Genomic DNA, 20,039 nt, shown 5'->3' with positions numbered 1-20,039 from the left:
ATAATCATGGGAGGCACAGGAAGGGTGGGAACTTGGTGGGATACTGGATAGGGAAGTAAAAAGTGTGACAGGATCAGGTATGGGAGAAGACAGGAGTATATCCTAGTCTGTTATTGTAAATAAGTAGCTTCTAGGGTTGGATAGGACAACCTTTAGAAATTCCCAGAGACCTGGGATGGGGGATGTTCCCAGGACTCAATGTGAGTGACCTTATCCAAGATGACCAGCAGTGGGGATATGGAACCTGCAGAGACCACTTCCATTAGTTAGACATGGCTCCTCAGTGTAGGGATGGTGAAACCAACCTACCTTAAATATTTTCAACCCAAGAGAGTTCCTGTCTTAAAGAAATGCAGGGCAAAAATGGAGCAGAGACTGAATGAATGGCTGAGCAATGACCAGCCTAAATTTGGATCCATCCCATGGGCAGACACCAAACTCTGAAACTACTACTGATGCTATTTTGGGCTTGAAGACAGTAGCTTATCATGGATGTCCTCTGAAAGGCTCTAGCAGCAGCTGACCTAGACAGGTCCAGATACTCACAGCCAAACATTGACTTGAGGAAGAGATAGGGGAAAGATTGAAGGAACTGAAGGGGATGGCAACCCCATAAAAGACCAATAGTGTCAACTATCCTGGACCCCTGGGAGCAACTTGAGACTAAGCCACCAACCAAAGCATATACACAGGCTGCTCTGAGCCCTACCACACCTACCATATATGTAGCAAAGCATTGCCCTGTCTGGTCTCAGTGAGAGGATGCACCTAATCCTGTAGTAACTTGATGTTCCAGAGAAGGGTGATTCTGGGAGGGGATATGTAGGCACTATTTCAGAGATAAATGGGGTGAAGGAGAAAATAAAAGAAACTATGGTGAAACACCAACCAACCAACTGAACAAACAAACAAAACCCTACATTGTCACATAACAAACAAACAAACAACAAAGCACTACCTCACACAATGTTTGGTATATAACTTGGTAAATGCTTGTTGAGTGAATAAATGAGCACTTTATTGAACTACACAGAGTAACTGGAACTCATTATCTTGGCCTTCTTGTGTAAGAACAAGTAGTAGATACCTGTGCTCCCTGATTGTTCTTTATTTCTTTGGGCACCAATACAAGGGATTACACACCCTTCTTTGAAAATAGGAATCAAAGACTAGGGTTGGTTGAGTAAGGTATTTTCTTACTCAGAAGTCAATAAGGGAATTTGCTACAGCTTGCTTGTGGATTATGGCAGAAGGCAAAAACTCTTGAATAAGATATTAAGAAGTTCATTAATGTGTGTTCATGGGTCAGTGTGAGCTTCCTGAGTCACAAGAAGGTGACCCATAGGTGAACTATAGAAGATGTTCCACACATGGTAAGTTTACATCCTTGTTTACATTCAGAAAATCCAAATTACTGAAAGTGTTTTCCCTTCAGAGGAGAATTGCCTTTATTTTCTGGACAGCAAACAAATATACATTCTGTTCTCCAGAGAGATAATGTATCTGGGTTGTCTGTCACATAGGTTCAGGACTATAATGAGGCGATTATGCCTCAACGTTTTAAAGACACCCTTTTAAAAAGATTTAAGGTATGTGAGTACACTGTCCTCTCTTCTTACACAAACGTAGATGGCATCAGATCCCAATTCAGTTGGTTGTGAGACTCCATGTGGTTGCTAGGAATTGAAATCAGGACCTCTGATTTCAGAGATCAGTCTGTGATCTTAACTGTTGAGTCATCTCTACAGTTCAACATTTAAGGTAGCACTGACTCTTGAGTTCTTCTGCTTAGCTACTTGCATGACCCTTTGTTTATGCACCCATTTACACTTGAAAGGCTGGTTAACATGCTGGTCTCAATCTGTATAGCATCGAAATCAGTGAAAAGAGGTGCTAGCATCCTTGAAACTTGGGCAAGCTTCCTTTCTAACTTGAAATAAGGAAATACTTCAGAATCCCTCCCTTAGAGCTCTTTATCCCTATCCTTTCAAGTAACAATGCCTTTGTTCAGAAGGTGTGAATGGATGAAAGCTAATGTTTAAAGAATTATTTTGCAAACATAGTCAATTTGCCTCACCAGCAAATACATCCCGTATGCAGTCACCAAACCCAGTCACTATTGTTGATGCCAAGAAGTGCTTGCTGAAAGGAGCTGATACGTATATCTCCTGAGAGGTTCTGCCAGGTAACTGTACAGATGAGGATGCTTGAAGCTGAACATTGGACTGAGCACAGGGACCCCAATGGAGGAGTTAGAGAAAAGACTGAAGGAGCTGAAGGGATTTGCAACCCCATAGGAAGAGCAATATCAACCAACCAGACACTATCAGAGCTCCCAGGGACTAAACCACCAACCAAAGAGTTCGCAACCATGGAGCGACCCATGGCTTTAGCCTCATATGTAGCAGTGAATGGCCTTGTCTGGCATCAATGGGAGGAGAGGACCTGGGTCCTGCAAAAGCTCTATTCTCTAGTGTATGGGAGTGCCAGGGCAGTGAGATGGGTGGGTAGGAAGGGGAGCCTCCTCATAGAAGCAGGGGGAGGGCATAGGAGCAGGGGGAATAGGGAAATTGGATAATATTTGAAATGTAAATACATAAAATAGCCAATAAAAAAGAAGAAAAAGCATGCCAATTAAAGATATTCCAACATATAACAAGGACACATGCTCCACCATTTTCATAGCAGCCTTATTTATAATAGCCACAACCCAGATGCCCTTCAACAGAGGAATGTATACAGAAAATGTGGTACATATACACAACAAAGTACTACTCGGCTATTAAAAACAATGACTTCATGTAATTCTTAGGCAAATGGATTGAACTAGAAAAATATCATCCCGAGTGAGGTAACGCAATTACAAAAGAACACACATGATAGGAACTTATTGATAAGTAGATGTTGCCTAAAACCTCAGAATACTCAAGATACAATTGAAGAACACGTGAAGCTCAAGAAGAAGGAAGACCAAATTGTGGACTCTTTAGTCCTTCTTTAAAGGGGGAACAAAATTCTTACAGACATAAATATGGAGACAAAGTGTGGAGCAGAGACTGAATTAAAGGCTATTCAGAGACTGTCCCACCTGGGGATCCCACCCACATATAGTCACCAAACCCAGCCACTATTGGAGATATTAGCTCTCTGACCACTAAAAGCCTTGTGAGGTGCTGAAGTTGGAGACATTATTTATTGGATATTTTATTTATTTTTATTTCAAATGTTGTCTTCTTTCCCGGTGTCCCCTCTGCAAAAGCCCAATTTCATCCACCTCACCCTGCTTCTATGAGGGTGCTCCCCTCCAACCCACTCCCTTCCTCCTGCCTCACCACCCTAACATTCCCCTACACTTAGGGCATTAAGGCTTCAAAGAACCAAGGGCCCCCCTACCATTGATGCCAGATAAGGTAATCCTCTTCTACATATGCAGCTGGAGCCATGGGTCTCTCCATGGATACTCTAGTTGGTGGTTTTAGTCCTTGGGAACTTTGGTGGTTCTGATTAGTTGATATTGTTCTTTCTATGGGATTACAAAACTCTTCAACTCCTTCAGTCCTTTCTCTAACTCCTCCATTGGGGACCCTGTGATCAGTTTCACAGTTGGTTGGGAGCATCCACACCTGAATTGGTCAGGCTCTACCAGAGACTCTCAGGGGACAGCTATACCAGGGTCCTGTCAGCAAGCACTTCTTGGCATCAGCAATAGTGACTTGGGTTGGTGGCTGCAGATGGGGTGGATCCCCAGGTGGTGTAGGATCTAGATGGTATTTCCTTCAGTCTCTGCTCCATTCTTCTACCCTGGATTTCCTTTAGACAGGATCAACCCTGGGTTAAAGTTTTAGAGACGGGTAGGTGACACTAACCTTCACCCAGGGGCTGTGCCTAACCTCTGGTTATGGTCTCTATACGTTCTCTACCCTTTGTTTGATATTTCAGCTAATGCCATCCCTTTTGGGTCTTGGGAGCCTCTGGCTTTCCTGACATAAGGGACATTCTGGTGGCAACCCCTAGCTCCCTATACCCCATTGTTATACACCTCTGTTCAAATTTCTGACCCTCTGTACATCTCCCATGTCTTCTGGCATACCTGCCCCTTCCGTCTATTTTCTCTCCTCCTCCTCCTCTCTTTCTCCCAAGTCTCTCCTACCCTCTACCTCCAGTCAGTATTTTGTTCTGCCTTCTAAGTAGGACTGAAGCACCCAGATTTTGGTCTTCCTTTTTTGAGCTCCTTAAGGTTTATAAGTTGTGTCTTGGGTATTCCCAGCTTTTTGACTAAGTGATATCCACTTATCATTGAGTGCATACCATGTGTGTTCTTTTGTGATTAGGTTACCTCAACCAGGATGATATTTTCTAGTTCCATAAATTTACCTAATAATTTCATGCAGTCATTGATTTTATAATTGAGTAATACTCCATTGTGTAAAAATACCACATATTCTGTATCCATTCCCCTTTTGAGGGATATCTGTTTTTCCACCTTCTGCCTATTATAAATAAGGTTGCTGTGAAGGTAGTAGAACATGTGTCCCTGTTATATGTTGGAGAATGTTCTGGGAAAATGCCAGGAGTGGTGTATCTGTGTCCTCAGGTAGTACTATGCTCAAATTTCTGAAGAAACACCAGACTGATTTCCACAGTGGTTGTACCAGATTGCGAACTAACCAGCAATGGATGAATGTTGCTCATTCTCCACATCGCCAGAATATGCTCTCACCTGAGGTCTAATCTTAGTCATTCTGACTGATGTTAAGTGTAATCTCATAGTTGTTTAGATTTGCATTACCCTAATGATTAAGAATGTTGAACATTTTTTAGGTGCTTCTTGGCCATTCAAGATTTTTCACTGGTTTAGCTCTGTACTGCTTTTTAAGTTAGATTTGATTCTCTGGTGTCTTAATTTCATGAGTTCTTTGTGTATCTTGGATAGGAGCACTCTTTGGGATGTAGGATTGGTGAAAATCTTTTTTCAATCTGTTGGTTGCCATTTTATCTTATTGAGAGTGTCCTTTGCCTTACAGAAGCTTTGCAATTTTAAGAGGCTACAGTTGTAGTTGTTGATCATAGAGAATTAACCATTGTTGTTCTGTTCAGGAAGCATTCTCTTGTGCTCATGTTTTCAATGGTTTTCCCAACTTTTTCTTCTATTAGTTTCAATGTATATGGTTTTATGCGGAGGTCCTTAATCCACTTGGACTTGAGTTTTGTACAAGGAAATAAGAATGGGTCAATTTGCGTTCTTCTACATGCTGACCTCCAGTTGAACCAGCACCATTTGTTGAAAATGTGTCTTTTGGACACACCTGAGAGCAGAGGTAAGACTACAACTTCTGCTACAAGGGAAGCCCCTGGATCCCTCATGACACAGGAATCCAGGAGCAGTCTGTCACAGGATATTTCCAGTTTTCGCCTGAGCCTAGAGATTACCTTGTCCCACAGCTTTCTGTACCTAAATCTTGCTGGGCAAAAGCCAGTCTTACACAGTAATAGTGGAAGACTTCAACTCCCTACACTCAGCAATGGACAGATCATGGAAACAGAAGCTAAATAGAGACACAGAGAAACTCACAGAAGTTATGATGCAGATGCATTTAACAGATATCTGTAGAACATTTCATCAAAAAAATAAGAATATACCTTTTTCTCAGCACCTTATGGTACCTTCTCCAAAACTGACCATATATTTAGTCACAAAACAGGCCTCAATGTATACAAGAAGATTGAAATAACCCCATGCACCCTATCAGACTACCATGGACTAAGGATTGTCTTATAAAACAAGACAACACAAAACAAAACAAAACAACAACAACAAAAAGACAGAAAGCCCAAATACACATGGAAGTTGAACATCACTCTATTCAATGATAATTTGGTCAAGGAAGAAATAAAGAAAAAATATAAAACTTTTTAGAATTTAATAAAAATGAAGGTACAACATAGCCAAATTTATGCAACACAGTGAAAGCAGTGCTAAGAGGAAAACACATAGCCATGAGTGCCTCCAAAAAGAAATTACATAGAGCATAGACTACCAGCTTGACAGCACACCTAAAAGCTCTGGAACAAAAAACCAAGCAAATTCACCCAAGAGGAATAGATAGAAGGAAATAATCAAACTCATGGCTGAAATCAAACAAGTAGAAAGAAAAGGAACTATAGAAAGATCAACCAAACCAGGAGTTTGTTCTTTGAGAAATTTAACAATATAGATAAACTCTTAGAGTAAGCAGAGGGCACAGAGAGGGTATCCAAATTAACAAAATCAGAAATGAAAATGTTGACAAAACAACAGAATATGAGGAAATTAAAAAAATCAAATCTTACTACAAACCCTATGCTCAACAAAACTGGAAAATCTGGATGAAATGGACAATTTTCTAGACAGATACCAGGTACCAAAGTTAAATCAGGATCAGATGAACCATCTATACAGTTCCATAATTCCTAAAGTAATAGAAGCAGTTATTAAAATCTCCCAACAAAAAAAGGCCTAGAATAAGATGGGTTTAGTGGAGAATTTTATCAGACCTTCATAGAAGACCTAGACCGTCTGCCAGAGCATCAAAAATACAGAGGCAAATGCTCTTAGCCAACCACTGAACTGAGAATGGTGTCCCTATTCGAGGAGTTAGAGAAAGAATTGAAGGAGCTGAAGGTGTTCGCAATCCCACAAGAACAATAATACCAACTGAACAGAGCTCCCATTGACTAAACCACCATCCAAATAGTATACATGGATAGACCCGTGACTCCAGCTTCATATGTAGAAGAGGATGCCCTTGTTGGGAACCAAAGGGAGAAGAAGCTCTTGGTTCTGGCCAGGATGGACCACCTTGCCCAGTGTAAGGGAATGTCAAGGCAGGGAGGCAGGAACTGTTGGGTGGTTGGGTGGAGGGAAGGGAATAATGTTTGAAATGTAAATAAAAAATATCCATTTTTAAAAAAGAAAATGTGTTTTTTCCCCCACTGGATGGTTTTAGCTCCTAATTGAAAGATCAAGTGTCCATAGCTGTGTGGGTTCATTTCTGGGTCTTCAATTCTATTCCATTGATCTACTTGCCTGTCTCTATACAAATACCATGCAATTTTATGAATAGTGCTCTTTAGTACATCTGGAGGTCAGGCATGGTGATTCCCCCGAAGTTCTTTTATTGTTGGGAAGAGTTTTTGCTATTCTAAGTTTTTGGTTATTCCTAATAAATTGGATAATAGCTCTTTCTAACTCTATGAAGAATTGAGTTTGGGTTTTGATGGGAATTGCATTGAATCTGTAGATTGCTTTTGGTAAATGGCCATTTTTACAATATTAATCCTGCTAATCTATGAGAATGAGAGATCTTTCCATCTTCTGAGGTCTTCTTTGATTTCTTTCTTCAGAGACTTGAAGTTCTTGTCATACAGATCTTTCACTTGCTTGGTTAGAGTCACATTGAGACATTTTATATTATTTGTGACTGTTGTGAAGGATGCCATTTCCCTGATTTCTTACTACACCAGTTTATATTTTGAGTAGAGGAAGGCTACTGATTTGTTTGAGTTAATTTTATATTCAGCCAATTTGCTGAAGTTGTTTATCAGGCTTAGTAGTTTTCTGGTGGAACTTTTGGGGTCACTTAAGTATACTATAATATCATCTTCAAATAGTAATATTTTGACTTCTTCCTTTCCAATTTGTATCCCTTTGACCTCCTTTTGTTGTCTAATTTCTCTGACTAGGATTTCAAGTACTCCATTGAATAAGTAGGGAGAGAGTGGGCTGCCTTGTCTAGTCCCTTCTCTCCATTCAGTTTGCTGTTGTCTACTAGTGTGCTGTATATTGATTGTACTATGTTTAGGTACGGGCATTGGATTCCTGATCTTTCCAAGACTTTTAACCTGAAGGGGTGTTGAGTATTGTCAAATGCTTTTTTTTTTTATTAACTTGAGTATTTCTTATTTACATTTCAAGTGTTATTCCCTTTCCCGGTTTCCAGGCAAACATCCCCTCCCCCCTCCCCTTCCTTATGGGTGTTCCCCTCCCACTCCTCCCCCCATTGCCGCCCTCCCCCCATAGTCTAGTTCACTGGGGGTTCAGTTTAGCAGGACCCAGGGCTTCCCCTTCCACTGGTGCTCTTACTAGGATATTCATTGCTACCTATGGGGTCAGAGTCCAGGGTCAGTCCATGTATAGTATTTAGGTAGAGGCTTAGTCCCTGGAAGCTCTGGTTGCTTGGCATTGTTGTACTTTTGGGGTCTTGAGCCCCTTCAAACTCTTCCAGTTCTTTCTCTGATTCCTTCAACGGGGGACCTATTCTCAGTTCAGTGGTTTGCTGCTGGCATTCGCCTCTGTATTTGCTGTATTCTGGCTGTGTCTCTCAGGAGAGATCTACATCCAGCTCCTGTCGGTCTGCACTTCTTTGCTTCATCCATCTTGTCTAATTGGGTGGCTGTATATGTATGGGCCACATGTGGGGCAGGCTCTGAATGGGTGTTCCTTCAGTCTCTGTTTTAATCTTTGCCTCTCCCTTCCCTGCCAAGGGTATTCTTTTTCCTCATTTAAAGAAGGAGTGAAGCATTCACATTTTGATCATCCGTCTTGAGTTTCGTTTGTTCTAGGGATCTAGGGTAATTCAAGAATTTGGGCTAATAGCCACTTATCAATGAGTGCATACCATGTATGTCTTTCTGTGATTGGGTTAGCTCACTCAGGATGATATTTTCCAGTTCCAACCATTTGCCTATGAATTTCATAAACTCGTTGTTTTTGATAGCTGAGTAATATTCCATTGTGTAGATGTACCACATTTTCTGTATCCATTCCTCTGTTGAAGGGCATCTGGGTTCTTTCCATTTTCTGGCTATTATAAATAAGGCTGCGATGAACGTAGTGGAGCACGTGTCTCTTTTATATGTTGAGGCATCTTTTGGGTATATGCCCAAGAGAGGTATAGCTGGATCCTCAGGCAGTTCAATGTCCAATTTTCTGAGGAACCTCCAGACTGATTTCCAGAATGGTTTTACCAGTCTGCAATCCCACCAACAATGGAGGAGTGTTCCTCTTTCTCCACATCCTCGCCAGCATCTGCTGTCACCTGAGTTTTTGATCTTAGCCATTCTCACTGGTGTGAGGTGAAATCTCAGGGTTGTTTTGATTTGCATTTCCCTTATGACTAAAGATGTTGATCATTTCTTTAGGTGTTTCTCAGCCATTCGGCATTCCTCAGCTGTTAATTCTTTGTTTAGCTCTGAACCCCATTTTTTAATAGGGTTATTTGTCTCCCTGCGGTCTAACTTCTTGAGTTCTTTGTATATTTTGGATATAAGGCCTCTATCTGTTGTAGGATTGGTAAAGATCTTTTCCCAATCTGTTGGTTGCCGTTTTGTCCTAACCACAGTGTCCTTTGCCTTACAGAAGCTTTGCAGTTTTATGAGATCCCATTTGTCGATTTTTGATCTTAGAGCATAAGCCATTGGTGTTTTGTTCAGGAAAATTTTCCCAGTGCCCATGTGTTCCAGATGCTTCCCTAGTTTTTCTTCTATTAGTTTGAGTGTGTCTGGTTTGATGTGGAGGTCCTTGATCCACTTGGACTTAAGCTTTGTAAAGGGTGATAAGGATGGATCGATCTGCATTCATGTTGCCCTCCAGTTGAACCAGCACCATTTGCTGAAAATGCTATCTTTTTTACATTGGATGGTTTTGGCTCCTTTGTCAAATATCAAGTGACCATAGGTGTGTGGGTTCATTTCTGGGTCTTCAATTTTATTCCATTGGTCTATCTGTCTGTCTCTGTACCAATACCAAGCAGTTTTTATCACTATTGCTCTGTAATACTGCTTGAGTTCAGGGATAGTGATTCCACCTGAAGTCCTTTTATTGTTGAGGATAGCTTTAGCTATCCTGGTTTTTTTGTTATTCCAGATGAATTTGCAAATTGTTCTGTCTAACTCTTTGAAGAATTGGATTGGTATTTTGATGGGGATTGCATTGAATCTGTAGATTGCTTTTGGTAAAATGGCCATTTTTACTATATTAATCCTGCCAATCCATGAGCATGGGAGATCTTTCCATCTTCTGAGGTCTTCTTCAATTTCTTTCCTCAGTGTCTTGAAGTTCTTATTGTACAGATCTTTTACTTGCTTTGTTAAAGTCACACCGAGGTACTTTATATTATTTGGGTCTATTATGAAGGGTGTTGTTTCCCTAATTTCTCTCTCGGCTTGTTTCTCTTTTGTATAGAGGAAGGCAACTGATTTATTTGAGTTAATTTTATACCCAGCCACTTTGCTGAAGTTGTTTATCAGCTTTAGTAGTTCACTGATGGAACTTTTGGGATCACTTAAATATACTATCATGTCATCTGCAAATAGTGATATTTTGACCTCTTCTTTTCCGATCTGTATCCCCTTGATCTCCTTTTGTTGTCTGATTGCTCTGGCTAGAACTTCAAGAACTATATTGAATAAGTAGGGAGAGAGTGGGCAGCCTTGTCTAGTCCCTGATTTTAGTGGCATTGCTTTAAGTTTCTCTCCATTTAGTTTAATGTTAGCAACTGGTTTGCTGTATATTGCTTTTACTATGTTTAGGTATGGGCCTTGAATTCCTATTCTTTCCAGGACTTTTATCATGAAGGGGTGATGAATTTTGTCAAATGCTTTCTCAGCATCTAATGAAATAATCATGTGGTTCTGTTCTTTCAGTTTGTTTATATAATGGATCACGTTGATGGTTTTCCGTATATTAAACCATCCCTGCATGACTGGGATGAAGCCTTCTTGGCATGGTGGATGATTGTTTTGATGTGCTCTTGAATTCGGTTTGCCAGAATTTTATTGAGTATTTTTGCATTGATATTCATAAGGGAAATTGGTCTGAAGTTCTCTTTCTTTGTTGTGTCTTTGTGTGGTTTAGGTATAAGAGTAATTGTGGCTTCGTAGAAGGAATTCGGTAGTGCTCCATCTGTTTCAATTTTGTGGAATAGTTTGGATAATATTGGTATGAGGTCTTCTATGAAGGTTTGATAGAATTCTGCACTAAACCCGTCTGGACCTGGGCTCTTTTTGGTTGGGAGACCTTTAGTGACTGCTTCTATTTCCTTAGGAGTTATGGGGTTGTTTAACTGGTTTATCTGTTCCTGATTTAACTTCGATACCTTGTATCTGTCTAGGAAATTGTCCATTTCCTGAAGATTTTCAAGTTTTGTTGAATATAGGTTTTTATAGTAATATCTGATGATTTTTTGAATTTCCTCTGAATCTGTAGTTATGTCTCCCTTTTCATTTCTGATTTTGTTAATTTGGACGCACTCTCTGTGTCCTCTCATTAGTCTGGCTAAGGGTTTATCTATCTTGTTGATTTTCTCAAAGAACCAACTTTTGGTTCTGTTGATTCTTTCTATGGTCCTTTTTGTTTCTACTTGGTTGATTTCAGCTCTGAGTTTGATTATTTCCTGCCTTCTACTCCTCCTGGGTGTATTTGCTTCTTTTTGTTCTAGAGCTTTTAGGTGTGCTGTCAAGCTGCTGACATATGCTCTTTCCTGTTTCTTTCTGCAGGCACTCAGCGCTATGAGTTTTCCTCTTAGCACAGCTTTCATTGTGTCCCATAAGTTTGGGTATGTTGTATCTTCATTTTCATTAAATTCTAAAAAGTTTTTCATTTCTTTCTTTATTTCTTCCTTGACCAGGTTATCATTGAGTAGAGCATTGTTCACTTCCCACGTATATGTGGGCATTCTTCCCACATTGTTATTGTTATTGAAGACCAGTTTTAGGCCGTGGTGGTCCGATAGCATGCATGGGATTATTTCTATCTTTCTGTACCTGTTGAGGCCCGTTTTTTGACCAATTATATGGTCAATTTTGGAGAAAGTACCATGAGGAGCTGAGAAGAAGGTATATCCTTTTGCTTTAGGATAGAATGTTCTATAAATATCCGTTAAGTCCATTTGGCTCATGACTTCTCTTAGTCTGTCTACATCACTGTTTAATTTCTGTTTCCATGATCTGTCCATTGATGAGAGTGGGGTGTTGAAATCTCCCACTATTATTGTGTGAGGTGCAATGTGTGTTTTGAGCTTTAGTAAGGTTTCTTTTACGTATGTAGGTGCCCTTGTATTTGGGGCATAGATATTTAGGATTGAGAGTTCATCTTGGTGGATTTTTCCTTTGATGAATATGAAGTGTCCTTCCTTATCTTTTTTGATGACTTTTAGTTGGAAATTGATTTTATTTGATATTAGAATGGCTACTCCAGCTTGCTTCTTCTGACCATTTGCTTGGAAAGTTGTTTTCCAGCCTTTCACTCTGAGGTAGTGTCTGTCATTGTGTCTGAGGTGTGTTTCCTGTAGGCAGCAGAATGCAGGGTCCTCGTTGTGTATCCAGTTTGTTAATCTATTTCTTTTTATTGGGGAGTTGAGGCCATTGATATTGAGAGATATTAAGGAATAGTGATTATTGCTTCCCGTTATATTCATATTTGGATGTGAGGTTATGTTTGTGTGCTTTCATTCTCCTTGTTTTGTTGCCAAGACGATTAGTTTCTTGCTTCTTCTAGGGTATAGCTTGCCTCCTTATGTTGGGCTTTACCATTTATTATCCTTTGTAGTGCTGGATTTGTAGAAAGATATTTTTGGAAATTTGGTTTTGTCATGGAATATCTTGGTTTCTCCATCAATGTTAATTGAGAGTTTTGCTGGATACAATAACCTGGGCTGGCATTTGTGTTCTCTTAGGGTCTGTATGACATCAGTCCAGGATCTTCTGGCCTTCATAGTTTCTGGCGAGAAGTCTGGTGTGATTCTGATAGGTCTCCCTTTATATGTTACTTGACCTTTTTCCCTTACTGCTTTTAATATTCTTTCTTTATTTTGTGCGTTTGGTGTTTTGACAATTATGTGACGGGAGGTGTTTCTTTTCTGGTCCAATCTATTTGGAGTTCTGTAGGCTTCTTGTATGTCTATGGGTATCTCTTTTTTTAGGTTCGGGAATTTTTCTTCTATGATTTTGTTGAAGATATTTACTGGTCCTTGAGCTGGGAGTCTTCACTCTCTTCTATACCTATTATCCTTAGGTTTGATCTTCTCATTGAGTCCTGGATTTCCTGTATATTTTGGACCTGTAGCTTTTTCTGCTTTACATTATCTTTGACAGTTGAGTCAATGCTTTCTATGGAATCTTCTGCTCCTGAGATTCTCTCTTCCATCTCTTGTATTCTGTTGGTGAAGCTTGTACCTACAGCTCCTTGTCTCTTCTTTTGGTTTTCTATATCCAGGGTTGTTTCCATGTGTTCTTTCTTGATTGCTTCTATTTCCATTTTTAATTCCTTCAACTGTTTGATTGTGTTTTCCTGGAATTCTTTCATGGATTTTTGTGTCTCCTCTCTATGGGCTTCTACTTGTTTATTTATGTTTTCCTGGAATTCTTTCAGGGATTTTTGTGTCTCCTCTCTATGGGCTTCTACTTGTTTATTTATGTTTTCCTGGAATTCTTTCAGGGATTTTTGCGATTCTTTCAGGCATTTTTGCGATTCCTCTCTGTAGGCTTCTACTTGTTCTCTAAGGGAGTTCTTCACGTCTTTCTTGAAGTCCTCCAGCATCATGATCAAAAATGATTTTGGAACTAGATCTTGCTTTTCTGGTGTGTTTGGATATTCCATGTTTGTTTTGATGGGAGAATTGGGCTCCGATGGTGCCATGTACTCTTGGTTTCTGTTCCTTGGGTTCCTGCGCTTGCCTCTCGCCATCAGATTATCTCTAGTGTTACTTTGTTCTGCTATTTCTGACAGTGGCTAGACTGTCCTATAAGCCTGTGTGTCAGGAGTGCTGTAGACCTGTTTTCCTCTCTTTCAGTCAGTTATTGGGACAGAGTGTTCTGCTTTCCGGCGTGTAGTTTTTCCTCTCTACAGGTCTTCAGCTGTTCCTGTGGGCCTGTGTCTTGAGTTCACCAGGCAGCTTTCTTGCAGCAGAAAAGTTGGTCTTACCTGTGGTCCCGAGGCTCAATTTCGCTCGTGGGGTGCTGCCCACGGGCTCTCTGCAGCGGCAGCAACCAGGAAGACCTGTGCCGCCGTTTCAGGGAGCTTCAGTGCACCAGGGTTCCAGATGGTCTTTGGCTTTTTCCTCTGGCGTCCGAGATGTGTGTGCAGAGAGCAGTCTCTTCTGTTTTCCCAGGCTTGTCTGCCTCTCTGAAGGTTCAGCTCTCTCTCCCACGGGATTTGGGTGCAGAGAACTGTTTATCAGGTCTGTTTCCCTCAGGTTCCGGCGGTGTCTCAGGCAGGGGTCCTGCAGCTCCTGGGCCCTCCCCCACGGGAGCCCAGAGGCCTTATACAGTTTCCTCTTGGGCCAGGGATGTGGGCAGGGGTGAGCAGTGTTGGTGGTCTCTTCCGCTCTGCAGCCTCGGAGTGCCCACCTGACCAGGCGGTTGGGTCTCTCTCTCACAGGGTCTGGGGGCAGAGAGCTGCTGCGGGCCGGGATCCGCGGGTGTGGGACTTCTGGTAAACACAGAACGTGCCCGGTCCTAGAGGAATTCTGCTTCCGTGTGTCCCAAGCTCACCAGGCAGCTTTCTTGCAGCAGAAAAGTTGGTCTTACCTGTGGTCCCGGGGCTCAAGTTCGCTCGTGGGGTGCTGCCCACGGGCTCTCTGCAGCGGCAGCAACCAGGAAGACCTTGTCAAATGCTTTTTTAGCATCTAAGAAGATGATCATGTTGGTTTGTTTTCTTTGAGTTTGTTTATACGATGGATTATGTTGATAGATTTCTGTGTATTGCAATATTCCTGCATACCTGAAATGAAACCTACTTGATCATGGTGAACGATTGTTTTGATTTGTTTTTAAATTTGTTTTGTTAGAATTTTGTTGAGTATTTTTGCATCAGTATTCATAAGGAAAATGGGTCTGAAGTTCTCTTTCTTTGTTGGGTCTTTGTGTGGTTTTGGTCTCAGAGTAACGGTGGCTTAATTGAATGAATTAGGAGTTAGTGTTCCTTCTGTTTCTATTTTTTTGTTTGAAGAGTATTGGTTTTTGGTCTTCTCTGAAGGATTATAGAATTCTGCACTAAACCCATCTGGACCTAGGATTTTCTTTGGTTGAAACTTTTTTTTTTCATTTTACTTTTCCTGGATATTTTATATACTTACATTTCAATGTTATCCCCTTTCTTCACTCTCTCATACCGCCTCTCCTGTCCCCTGATTCAATGAGGATGCTCCGACTCCCACCCACCCACTCCCACATCAATGCTTTGTCATTCCCCTACATTGGAAAAATGAGTATTCACAGGACAAAGGGTTTTTCCTTTTATTGATGCTGGACAATGCCACTCTGCGCTACATATGTGGCTGGAGACATGTGTCACTCAATGTGTACTGATTGGTTTGTTGCATTTCCCTAATGACTATGGATGTTGAAAATTTCTTTAGGTGCTTCTCAGCCATTCTGAATTCTTCAGTTGAGAATTTTTTGTTTAGCTCTGTACCCCAGTTTTTAATAGGATTATTTGATTCTCTGGAGTCTATGTTCTTGAGTTCTTTGTATATATTCGACATTAGATATTAACCCTTTATTAGATGCAGCATTTGTAAAGATCTTTTCCCAATCTTTTGGTTGCTGTTTTGTCCTATTGACAGTTTCCTTTGCTTACTGAAGCTTTGCAATTTTTTGAGGTCCCATTTTTCTACTGTTGATCTTAAAGCATAGCCATTGGTATTTGGTTCAGTTTAGAAACTGAGGTTGGGACACCTCTGATGACTGGTTCTATTTCTTTAGGGATAGGTCTGCTTAGTTGGTGTATCTGGTCCTGATTTAACTTTGGTTCCTGTTATCTGTGTACAAAATTATCCATTTCATCCACATTTTCCAGTTGTGGTCAGTATAGGTTTCTGTTGTAGACTCTAGTGATTTTTTTTTTTTGATTTCCTTGCTTTCTGTTGTATGTCTCCCCTTTTATTTCTGATTTTGTTAATGTGAATACTGTCTCTGTGCCCTCTGTCTTATCTGGCTAAATGTTTATCTGTCTTGTTGATTTTCTCAGAAAAACAAAAACAAAAATAAAAAAAAAAAACCAAAATAGCTCCAGGCTTTGTTGATTCTTTGTATAGTTCTCTTTGTTTCTACTTGGTTTATTTCAGCCCTGAAATTTTATTATTTCCTGCCATCTACTCCTTTTGGGGACATTTGCTTTTTTTTTCTCTAGAGCTTTCAGATTGCTTTTAAGCTGCTAATGTGTGCTTGCAACAGTTTCTTTTTGGAGGCACTCATAGCTATGAGTTTTCCTCTTAGCACAGTTTTCATTGTGTCCCTTAAGTTTGGATATGTTGTACCTTCATTAAATTCTAAAATACTCTTTAAATTCTTTCTTTATTTCTTCAATAACCAAGTTATCATTGAGTAGAATGTTGTTCAGCTTCCATGTGTATGTGGGTTTTCTGTTGTTTTTGTTGTTAATGAAGAATAGCCATAGTCCATGGTGATCTGATAGGATCCATGGGATTATTTCAATCTTCTTGTATCTGTTGTTGTTTGTTTTGTGACCGATTATATAGTCAATTATGGAGAAGGTACCATGAGGTGCCGAGAAGAAAATTATTTTTTTTGTTTGTTTTAAGATAAAATATCTATAGATATTTGTTAAATCCCTTTGGTTCATAACTTCTGTAAGTATCATTGTGTCTCTGTTTAATTTTTGTTTTTGTGATCTGCTTGTTGCTGAGATTTGGCTATTATCTCCCACTATTACTGTGCAGGATGCAATGTGTGCTTTGTGCTTTAGTAAAGTTTCTTTTATGAATGTGTGTGCTCTTGCATTTGCAGCATAGATGTTCAGAATTGTTCATCTTAGTAGATTTTTCCTTTAATGAATATGAAGTGGCCTTTATCATCTTTTTTTGATAGCTTTCAGTTGAATGTTGATTATATTTGATATTAGAATGCCTAATTCATCCTGTTTCTTCTGACTATTTGCTTGGATAAAATTTTTATAGCCTTTTATTCTGAGGTAGTGTTTCTCTTTATCACTGAGGTGTTTTTCCAATATGCAGCAATATGTTGGGTCCTCTTTATTTATCTAGTAGGTTAGGCTATGTCTTTTTATTGGAGAATTCAGTCCATTGATGTTAAGAGATATTAAAGACCAATGATTATTACTTCCTATTATTTTTATTGTTAGAGTTGGTACTCAGAATATTTTTTGAAGGCTGCTTCTTAGATTTTTTTGAATATTGTTCGAGTTGGAATTATGTTTGTGTGGCTATCCTCTTTTGGATTTATTGCAAGAAGATTACTTTCTTTTTTTTTTCCCTAGGGTGTAGTTTCCTTCTTTGTGTTGGAATTTTCCATCTATTTTCTTTGTAGGGCTGGATTTGTTGAAAGATAATGTGTAAATTTGGTTTTGTCTTAAAATTTCTTGGTTTTTCCAGGTATGTTAATTGAGAGTTTTGCTGGATATAAGAGCCTGGGGTGGCATTTTTCTTCTTTTAGGGTCTGAATGACATCTGCTCAGCATTTTCTAGCTTTTCAAATGTCTGGTGAGAAGTATGCTGTAATTCTGATATGTCTGCCTTTATATGTTTCTTGATCTTTTCCCCTTACTGCTCTTAATATTCTTTCTTTTTTGTACACTTGGTATTTTGATTATTATATAGTGGTAAGAATTTCTTTTCTGTTCGAATCTATTTGGGGTTCTATACTGTTCTTGTATGTCTATGGGCATCTCTTTTTTAGGTTAGGTAAAGTTTTCTATAATTTTGTTGAACATATTTACTGGCCCTTTGAGTTGGGAATATTTTCTCTCTTCTATGACTATTATCCTTAGGTTTGATCTTATTGTATTCTGGATTTCCTCGATGTTTTGGATTAGGAGCTTTTTTCATTTTGTATTTTGTTTGACCTTTGTGTCAATGTTTTCTATGGTATTTTTTCCATCTCAGATTCTCTCTTCAATTGCTTGAAGAATTGTGTTTGTGATACTTTCATCTATGACTCCTGATATCTTTCCAAGTTTTTCTAATTCCAGGGATTTGTCCCTTTGTAATTTCTTTTTTTAAAGAATTATTCATTTTATGTAAATGACTACACTGAAGCTGTCTTCAGAGATACAAGAAGGGGAAAACAGATCCCATTACAGATGGTTGTGAGGCACCATGTGGTTGCTGGGAATTGAACTGAGGACCTCTTGTCAGTGCTCTTTACCACTGAACAATCTCTCCAACTTGCCTTGTTATTTCTTTATTGTTTCTAGTTCCATTTTTAGGTCCTGGATGGTGTTGTTTAATTCATTCACTTGTTTGGTTCTGTTTTCCTCTATTTCTTTAGGAGATTTACATGTTTACTCTCCAAGTTCTTCTTCCTATTTACACAGGTTCTTTAAGTGAGTTATTTATGTCCTTCTTAAAGTCCTCAATCTTCAGCATGTGATGGGATTTTTTTTGTCTTACGTTGCTTTTGTTTTTTTTTCATCTTTATTAAATTGGGTATTTATTATTTACATTTTTATTGTTATTCCCTTAACTGGTTTCTGGGCCAAGATCCCCCTAACCCCTCCCCCTCCCCATCTACCTAGGTGTTACCCTCCCCATGCTCCCCCCACTAGCTCCCTCCCCATAGGAATCCCGATCACTGGGGGTCCAGCCTTGGCAGGACCAAAGTCTTCCCCTTCCACCAGTGCCCTTACTAGGCTATTCATTGCTACCTATGCAGTTGGAGCCAGGGGTCAGTCCGGGTATACTCTTTGGGTAGTGGCTCAGTCCCTGGAGGATCTGGTCAGTTGGCATTGTTGTTTATATGGGGTCTCAAGGCCCTTCTTCTCTTTCAGTCCTTTCTCTGTTTCCTTCAACAGTGGTCTCATTCTCAATTCAGTGGTTTGCTGCTAGCATTGGCCTATGTAATTGCCATATTCTGGCTGTATCTCTCAGGAGAGATCTACATCCGGTTCCTGTCGGCCACCACTTCTTTGCTTCATCCATCTTATCTAGTTAGGTGGCTGTATATGTATTGGCCACATGTGGGGCAGGCTCTGAATGGGCATTCCTTCAGCCTTTGTTCTAAATTTTGCTTCCCCATCCCATCCTAAGGGTATTCTTGTTCCCTTTTTAAAGAAGGAAAAAGCATCCACAGTTTGATTATCATTCTTGAGATTTATGTGTTCTGTGCACCTAGGGCAATTTAAGCATTTGGGCTAATAGCCATTTATCAATGAATGCATACCATGTGTGTTTTTCTGTGATTGTGTTACCTCACTCTTTTCCCAATCTGTTAGATGCCTTTTTGTCCTAACAACAGTGTCCTTTGCCTTACAGAAGCTTTGCAGTTTTATGAGATCCCATTTGTCGATTCTTGATCTTAGAGCATAAGCCATTGGTGTTTTATTCAGGAAATTTTCTCCAGTGCCCATGTGTTCCAGATGCTTCCCTAGTTTTTCTTCTATTAGTTTGAGTGTGTCTGGTTTGATGTGGAGGTCCTTGATCCACTTGGACTTAAGCTTTGTACAGGTTGATAAGCATGGATCGATCTGCATTCTTCTACATGTTGACTTCCAGTTGAACCAGCACCATTTGCTGAAAATGCTATCTTTTTTCCACTGCATGGTTTTGGCTCCTTTGTCAAAAATCAAGTGACCATAGGTGTGTGGGTTCATTTCTGGGTGTTCAATTCTATTCCATTGGTCTATCTGTCTGTCTCTGTACCAATACCATGCAGTTTTTATCACTATTGCTCTGTAATACTGCATGAGTTCAGGGATAGTGATTCCCCCAGAAGTCCTTTTATTGTTGAGGATAGTTTTAGCTATCCTGGGTTTTTTGCTATTCCAGATGAATTTGAAAATTGTTCTAACTCTTTGAAGAATTGGATTGGTATTTTGATGGGGATTGCATTGAATCTGTAGATTGCTTTTGGTAAAATGGCCATTTTTACTATATTAATCCTGCCACTCCATGAGCATGGGAGATCTTTCCATCTTCTGAGGTCTTCTTCGATTTCTTTCTTTAGAGGCTTGAAGATCTTTTTTTTTTCTTTATCTATTTTTTTCTATTAACTTGAGTATTTCTTATTTACATTTCGAGTGTTAT

The sequence above is a fragment of the Rattus norvegicus genome, chromosome X (genome assembly GCF_036323735.1).
Source record: "Rattus norvegicus strain BN/NHsdMcwi chromosome X, GRCr8, whole genome shotgun sequence".
Classification (NCBI taxonomy): Eukaryota; Metazoa; Chordata; class Mammalia; order Rodentia; family Muridae; genus Rattus; species Rattus norvegicus.
This window is presented reverse-complemented; position numbering follows the sequence as displayed.